General features: G+C 37.1%; 1 pseudogene; it reads right to left on the reverse strand.

Moving 5' to 3' along the window:
- Positions 1 to 402: 402 nt before the first annotated feature.
- LOC108522123 (60S ribosomal protein L5 pseudogene) lies at positions 403 to 1,276 on the reverse strand (annotated as a pseudogene).
- Between the last annotated feature and the right edge of the window lie 7,408 nt (positions 1,277 to 8,684).

Consider the following 8,684-nt stretch of genomic DNA (forward strand, 5'->3'; position numbering starts at 1 on the left):
TAGAATTGCAGAGTCACTTGGTAAATTTATGTGCTAAACTGTTTCCGAAGTTGCTGAACCTGCTAAACTGTTTCCGAAGTGGCTGAACCATTTTACATTCCCACTAGCCATGTATAAACATTCCATTTTCTCCACATTCTAGTTAACCCTTGTCACTGTCTGTATTTTGGATTATGGCTATCTAGTGGGTATGAAATTATATCTCATTGTGATTTGGATGTTCATTTTCCTAATAATTAATGACACTGAGCATCTTTTCATGTGTTTATTAGCATTCTTACATCTTTTTTGGTGAAATATCTATTAAAATATTTTGCTTGGTTTTTTATTTCTTTTTTTTATTTGTTTAGTCAATAAGTTTATTGTCTTTATCTGAAAAATTCTCACAGAAAATTGTTCGGTTTAGCTCTTGGCAGCCTGCTCCCGAGCTCTGAGGAAGCTTGTCTTCTTTTGGACTACCTGATCTTTCTTCTGGACAAGGGACATTTTCAGATGGTTCCACTTCTTTTTTTAAACTTCTTTCTTGGGCTTCTTCTCATAGACTGGATTATCTTATATAGCAGCATGAGCTGTCTTGTACATCTCCTTCATGTCTGAAGTTATGCTGTTCTTTATGTATTAAGATAAATGTTTCTTGTAAGCATCTTCATCTTCTTCTATTAGGTGACACATGTAACCTGCAGTATTTGGATCCATAATGTGCTTTCAATGTACTTCTGCATTAAATTTCTTGCTTTCAGAATCATAAACAGGAAATCGTTTAATATTGTGAGGAATCAACAAATCTCCATCTACAGCTCCTTTCAGGACCCCCAAAAAAGCTTATTGGTAGTTCTGGCAAGGCCTGCATCCAAATAGCAGTTAAAGACACCTGGCTGACCATCAATGGTTTTTACATTGTATTCATCTCCAGTCATCTCCACTTGGACTTCTTAGATCTTGTCCATGCCAAACCTAGCAAGAGGCCATAACAATATGCTGTAGCATAATTTGTCAGGCCAACCTTCACACCATATTTTGGCAGTTCATATGCATAAGCTGCATACATTATCATATTCCCTCCTATATGGGCATAAGCAATTTGACAAATGATATCTCTATTTGTTACACAAACTACCACCCTGTATTTAGGCATGGTGTACTTATTTTTATCCTATATCTCCAAGCATTTCTGAGCATAGTAATCAGTTTCACCCTGTTGTTGTCTTCTACATTTCACTTAGTATCTCTTAAAGTAGGCCTTACTCTTGACAACTCTAACAAACCCCATCCTGAGAAACAGAAACTCGTATCTGTGGCTCAACACAGACCCACAGGTCCAGCAACACTGGGGGTGGAGGGGAGGTGAGGTGGGGAAGAAGGCCTTTTTCCTGTTTTTTGTTTTGTTTTGTTTTGAGATGGAGACTTGCTCTGTTGCCCAGGCTAGAGTGCAGTTGCTCGATCTCGGCCTACTGCAAGCTCTGCCTCCCGGGTTCATGCCATTCTCCTGCCTCAGCCTCCCCAGTAACTGGGACTGCAGGCACCCGCCACCATGTCTGGCTGTTTTGTATTTTTAATAGAGATGGGTTTCACCGTGTTAGCCAGGATGGTCTCGATTTCCTGACCTTGTGATCCACCCACCCCAGCCTCCCAAAATGCAGGGATTACAGGCGTGAGCCAATGTGCCCAGCCTACCTGTTTTAATTGAGTTGTCTTACTAAGTTGTAAATGCTCTTTATATATGTTGAATACAAGTTATTTATCAGATATCTCATTTGCAAATAATTTTTTTCTAGTATATGGCTTGTGTTCTCATTTCTTAGTGATGTCTTCTAAAGTGCAAAAGTTTTAAATTTTGATGAAATCAAATTTACCAATATTTTATTTTATGGATTGTGCTTTTTAGGTATCATATCTAAGAATGTGCTGCCTAACCCTTTATAGTATTAATATTAACTCATATATTTAGGTTTATAATCCATTTGAATTTAACTTTTTTTGTAGGATGTAAGTTGAGTCTAAATTCATCTTTTTGCAGGTTGTTACCTAACTGACCCTGCACCATTTATTAAAAAGACCATCATTTCTCCCATTGAATAACCAGGGTGAAACTGATAACTTTGTTAGAAATTGATTGACCTTAAATGTAAGGGTTTATTTTTGGACTATCAATTTTGTTTCACTGACTTGTACAGATGTTCCTCAACTTATTATGGAGTTACATAGTGATAAACCCGTCATAAGTTGAAAATGTCATTAAGTCAAAAATGAACATTTTGTTGACATGATGGGATCCAAAAACACAAAATACAACACCAAAGAAGGCTGAAAACACAGTTCATTGTAGAATATTGGTTGTTTGCCCTTGTTATTGCATGCCTGACTGGGAGCTGTGGCCACCACCACTGCCCAGAATTGTGAGAGAGTATTATACTACATACTAGTAGTCTGGGGAAAAAAATCTAACTTCAAAATTCAAGGTATGGTTTCTGCTGAATGCATAACATCATTCCATTGTAAAGTTAAAAAAAATTCATAAGTCAAACCATTATAAGTTACAAACCATCTGTGTGTCTATCCTTATGCCAGATTATTGTACCTTCATAGGAAATTTAAAAATCAGGAAGTGGAAGTTCTTCAACTTTGGATTTTTCCAAAACTGTTCTGGTTATTCTCGTTCTTTTGCATTTCCATGTCAATTTTAAGACTACTAATTTGCAATAATTCTTGCTAGGATTTTGTTAGGTACCACATTAAACCTGTACTTTAATTTGAAGAGAATTGATATCTTAACAATATTGACTTTTACAATCCATAAACATGGAATGTTTCTCCATTTATTAAAGTTTTAATGTTTCTTTCAGATGTGTTTATAGTTTTGGTGTTTAAGTCTTGTATTAATTTTGTTAAACTTATTTCTAATTACTTTATTATTTTGATTCTATTATGATTAGAATTGTTTTTGTAATTTCATTTTCAGATTGTTAAGTGCTAGGATATGGAAATACAGCTGATTTTTGTATATTGATTTTGTATTCTGCAAACTTGCTAATTTATTAGTTCTAGTAGCGTTTTGTAGATTCCTGAGAATTTTCTTCATGCAGGATAATGTCATCTACAAATAAGAAAAGTTCAACTTGTTCATTTCCAATGTAGATGCCATTTATTTCCATTGCCTAAATGCATTGGCCAGGACTTCCATGAATATGTTGAATAAAAGTGATAACAGCAGAAACGCTTGTGTTGTTTCCAGTTTTAGGGGGAAAATATACTATTAAATACAATGTCAGCTGTAGGTTTTCTGTAGATGTCTTTTATTAGGCTAAAGAAGTTCACCATGTTAGCCAGGATGGTCTCAATCTCCTGACCTTGTGATCCACCTGTCTCAGCCTCTCAAAGTGCTGGGATTACAGGTATGAGCCATCATGCTGGCCTTGTTGAGAGTTTTAAATCATAAATGAGTGAGTTTTGTCAAATGCTTTTTCTGACTTGATTGAGGTGGTTATGTATTTTTGTCCTTTATCCTATTAACGCGATATATTACATTAACCAATTTTTGGATGTTAAAGCAATTATGTGCTACTGCGATACAGTGTCCTCGATTATGCTATATAATCCTTTTTACTTAATTGCTGGATTTGAATTGCTAAAATTTTGTTGAGGGTGTTTGTGTCAATATACATGAAATATATCAGTATAATTTTCTTTTATTGCGGTATCTTTGATTAGTTTGTATAACAGGGTAATACTGGCTTCACAGTATGAGTTAGAAACTATTCCCTTTTCTTCTATTACCTTGAATAGTTTGTGAAGTATTGGCATTAATTTTTCTTTTTTCTTGTTTTGTTTCATTTTTCTTTTGAGACAGAGTGTCACTCTGTCTCCCAGGCTGGAGTGCAGTGGCGTGATCACGGCTCACTGCAGGCTCCGCCTCCCAGGTTCACACCATTCTCCTGCCTCAGCCTCCCGAGTAGCTGGGACTACAGGCACCCACCACTGCGTCTGGATAATTTTTTGTATTTTTAATACAGACGGGGTTTCACCATGTTAGCCAGGATGGTGTCAATCTCCTGACCTTGTGATCCACCCATTTCGTCCTCCCAAAGTGCGGGGATTACAGGAGAAAGTAATCCAGATATTTCAGCCTCTGGGCCTAGTTGTTTCTTCATGGGAAATGTTTTAGTTATTAATCCAATAGTTTTGCTTGTTATAAGTCTATTCAATTTTCTATATCTTCTTTAGTCAGTGTTAGTAATTTGTGTCTTTCTAGGAATTTGACCATTTCATCTTAGTTACCTAATTTGTTGGTGCAAGTTTGTTCACAGTATTCTCTTTCTTTAAGTGTCTGTAGAGGTTGTGTGATGTCCCCTCTTTAATTCCTGGTTTTGGTAATTTATATCTTTTCTCTCTTTTTTTCCCCTTAGTCAATTTTGTTGAACTTTTAAGGGGCCAACTATTGTTTGCATTAATTTTTCTTTAGTGCTTTCTGTTTTCCATTTCATGGATTTCTACTTCTTTTTTTCTTTTTCTTTTTTTCTTTTCTCCAGGTGTATTTGTGCTTAGTTTGGTTTTCTTTTCTATTTTCTTAAGGTGAAAGATTAAGTTATTAATTTGATATATTTCTTATATTCTACTATCAGGTTAAAGATACAAACGACTCTCTTCCTAAGCACTGCTTTTGCTGCATCCCATGAATTTTGATTGGTTGTTTTGTTTTCTTTCAGAATAAAATATTCTAAGTTTCTTTGTGATTTCTTCTTGAACCCATGAGTTAGTAAGAAGTGTGTGGTTTAATTTTTTAATGTTTATGGATTTCCCAAATTTCTTTCAGTTTTTCCTTCTAATTTAATTCTGTTGTAGTTAGAGAACATACTTGGTCTGACCCCAGGCTTTTTAAAATTTAAGACAGCTTGCTCTGTTGCCCAGGCTGGAGTGCAGTGGCATGATCTCAGCTCACTGCAAACTCCACCTCCTGGGTTCACGCCATTCTCCTGCCTCAGCCTCCTGAGTAGCTGTGACTACAGGGGCCCACCACCATGCCTGGCTAATTTTTTGTATTTTTAGTAGAGATGGGGGTTTCACCATGTTAGGCAGGATGGTCTCAATCTCCTGACCTCATGGTCCACCCGCCCCAGCCTCCCAAAGTGCTGGGATTATAGGCACGAACCACTGCACCCGGCTCTCAGCCTTTTTAAGTTATTGAATCTTGTTTATTTCCTAGCATGTGATCTTTTCAAGAAAATGTATTATGTATGCTTTTAATCATTTGAAAAAAAATATACTTTTTAGTATGTAATTACCTTTATTGGTGGTCTTTATTTATTCATGTAAATTTGAGTCACTGTCTAGTGTCATTTTCTTTCATCCTGAAGAACTTCCTTCAGTAATAATTTTCCCGTTTTGTCTTTTTTTCTCCGAGACTTCCATTTCATGTATTTTGATATAGTTGATGGTTTTCTATATATCTCTTCAGCTCTATTTATTTTCTTCATTTTACTTTTGCCCTTCAGATTAGATAATTTTATTGATCTATCTTATAAGTTTTCTGATTATTTCTCCTGCTAGCTCAAATCTGTTGTTGAATATCTCCAGTGAATTTTTATTTCATTTAACGTACTTTTTAATCCCCAAATTTCCATTTTCTTCTATTTAAAAAATAATTTTTACTGCTTCATTTATATTCTCTATTTACTAGGTAATTGTCATCATGTTTTTCTTTAATTCTTTAAACATGCTTTTCTAAATATTCTGTAAATGTAGTTATGATAGTTGCTTTTTCTTCTAAGTCCAACTTGGGCCCTCACAAAGGTAGTTTCTAATAAACATCTCCTTCGCTCTGTATGAGTCACACTTCCTAATTCTTTCATGACTTGTAATCTCTTGTTGAAACTGGACATTTTGGATACTACATTGTTGAAATTCTGAATTCCAAATCCTCTCTCCTAGTGGTTGTATTTGTTATTATTTTTTTGCTTACTTGCTTCCTTGTTTACTTGTTTTGTGACTTGCTTGGAATAATTCTGTGGAATCTATCTCACCATATAGTATAGCCACTGATGTCTCTGCTCAGTTTGTTGTTTATTAAATCTCTGTTTTCATTTTTAAGCCTATCATTTTAGTGGTCACCTTTGGATCTATATATCATCATCAGTTAATTATTGGTAAGAGCTTGTGCTTAAACATTTTCTCTCAGTAAAGTTTCCACCTTTTTGTTGCTTTCTTTTCTTTTCTTTTCTTTTTGAGATGGAGTCTCGCTCTGTCACCCAGGCTGGAGTGCACTGGTGTGATCTCGGTTCACTGCAACCTCTGCCTCCCAGGTTCAAGTGCTTCTCCTGCCTCAGCCTTGGGAGTAGCTGGGATTAGAGGCACATGCCACCATACCTAGCTAATTTTTCTATTTTTAGTAGAGATGGGGTTTCACCAGGTTGGCCAGACTGGTCTTGAACAACTGACCTCAGGTGATCCACCCGCCTCGGCCTCCCAAAGTTCTGGGATTACAGGCATGAGCCACTGCGCCTGACCAGTTTCCACTTTTACCACTGGATCTGTGTATGGATTGGAGAACACATTTAAAGCTAAGACACTATTCTTCTCCAACTTTTACTTCCTGTTGTACCTCTTCATGCCTCCTCCAAATGTGTATAAGGTCTCACATTCAATCTGGGGCATGCAGAGGGACAGGTTTTTCTCCAACCTTTCTGGCTCACCAGCTACCATTATTTTGCTCATCTATAAAACAAGAGAGTTGAATTAAATGCCTTTTTTTTTTTTTTTTTGAGACAGAATTTCACTCTTGTGGCCCAGGCTGGAGTGCAATAACATGATCTCGGCTCACTGCAACCTCCTCCCCCTGGGTTCAAGCGATTTTCCTGCCTCAGCCTCCCGATTAGCTGGGATTACAGTCATGCACCACCATGCCCGGCTCATTTTGTATTTTTTTTTTAGTAGAGACAGGGTTTCTCCATGTCGGTCAGGCTAATCCTGAACTCTCGACCTCAGGTGATCCACCCACCTCAGCCTCCCAAAGTGCTGGGATTACAGGCATGAGCCACCATGCCCGGCCTAAATGATAATTTCTAAATTCCTTCCTGGCTGCAAATGTAAAACTCCTATGTACCATAGACACACTATTGTATTTGTTTTACTCTTGAAATAGTGCAGTGCTTCTCTCCTAGTAATAGTGGATCAGAAAATTTTGACTGTCTGCTAAGATCAACTGAAAAACCTGGACACAGCATAAAAATACATTTTATTGATGCATTAGAAAGCTATTAAGGTAGTGAGGAATTATGAAAACCAAAACCAAGGAGAAGAATGAAAGCCAGAGGAAAAAAAATAATAAAAGCTTCCTTTGAGAGTTTCTTTTCTCCTCAGGCCATCATATATTCCAAAAATTAGTGGCTGAGAGTCTAAGAAGATCAACTGAATTTTTGCCAGATTTACAGATTTGGGAAAATAGAAGTTCCCAGACCAGAAAGGGAAGCATGGTGAGTAGTAAACTTCATGACTCTCAGTTGAAATCCCAAAGGGCTACAGTAAGGTGAAAGATAACCAATAGGTTCTTGCAGAGGTTGAAACCCCAGCTACAAGTTATTTCAATTCATGATTAGATTAAGATCATTTAGCATTACAAGTATTCCTGACTGCCTGCCAAAACCAAACCTAAGTTCCTATTAAAGAAAGCTATCATTCTAGGTTTCAGATTATCTCCACATTTTATAAAAATGCAATATCCTGCACTCAATTGAAAATAACCAGGATCTGTGGCTTACACTTTTGGTCCCAGCTACTCAGGAGACTGAGGTAGGAGGACTGCTTGAGCTCAGGAGCTAGAGGCTGAAGTGAACCATGATCATGCCACTGCACTCCAGCCTGGTTGACAAAGTGAGATCCCATCCCTAAAACAACAAAACCAAAAGCCAAAAAACAGGAGAACGAAGACACATGACTGAAGGCTGAGTATCAAGAGAAATAAAAAATTTAAAAAATGCCTAGAGGGTATCTGGAAAATGGAATTTGTAGGCAAGGACTTGAAAATATCTATTCTTACTATGTTCAAAATTCAGATTAAGATTTTTGTCTGGGCCGGGTGCGGTGGCTCACGCCTGTAATCCCAGCACTTTGGGAGGCCAAGGCAAGCGAATCATGAGGTCAGGAGATCAAGACCACCCTGGCTAACATGGTGAAACCCCATCTCTACTAAAAATACAAAAAAATTAGCTGGGTGTGGTGGCGGGTGCCTGTAGTCCCAGCTACTCAGGAGGCTGAGGCAAGAGAATGGCATGAACCCGGGAGGCAGAGCTTGCAGTGAGCCGAGATTGCACCACTGCACTCCAGCTTGGGCGACAGAGCGAGACTCCGTTTCCAAAACAAAAAAAAGATTTTATCTGAAACTAAAACATATTTAAAAGAAAAAACTGAATGGAAATTCAGAACTTTAAAACAATAACATATTTAACGTAGATAAATTGAAGAAAGAGAGAAATATTGTCCTGAAAAATATGACCAAAGACCTCAAATTGAAGTCAAAAAGAATAAAATTGGACTGTAAGAGAAAGAAGCAAAATAGTGAAAAGGACTGAGATACATATAGTTGCAATACTGGAAGGAGAAGAGAAAGACAATGCGGTAGAAGCAATATTTCAAGAGACAATGGTTGGGAGTTTTCCAAAACCAGTAAAAGATATAAAGCCCAATATTATAAA

This window comes from Rhinopithecus bieti, unplaced genomic scaffold, assembly GCF_001698545.2.
Source record: "Rhinopithecus bieti isolate Rb0 unplaced genomic scaffold, ASM169854v2 scaffold_62795, whole genome shotgun sequence".
Lineage (NCBI taxonomy): Eukaryota > Metazoa > Chordata > Mammalia > Primates > Cercopithecidae > Rhinopithecus > Rhinopithecus bieti.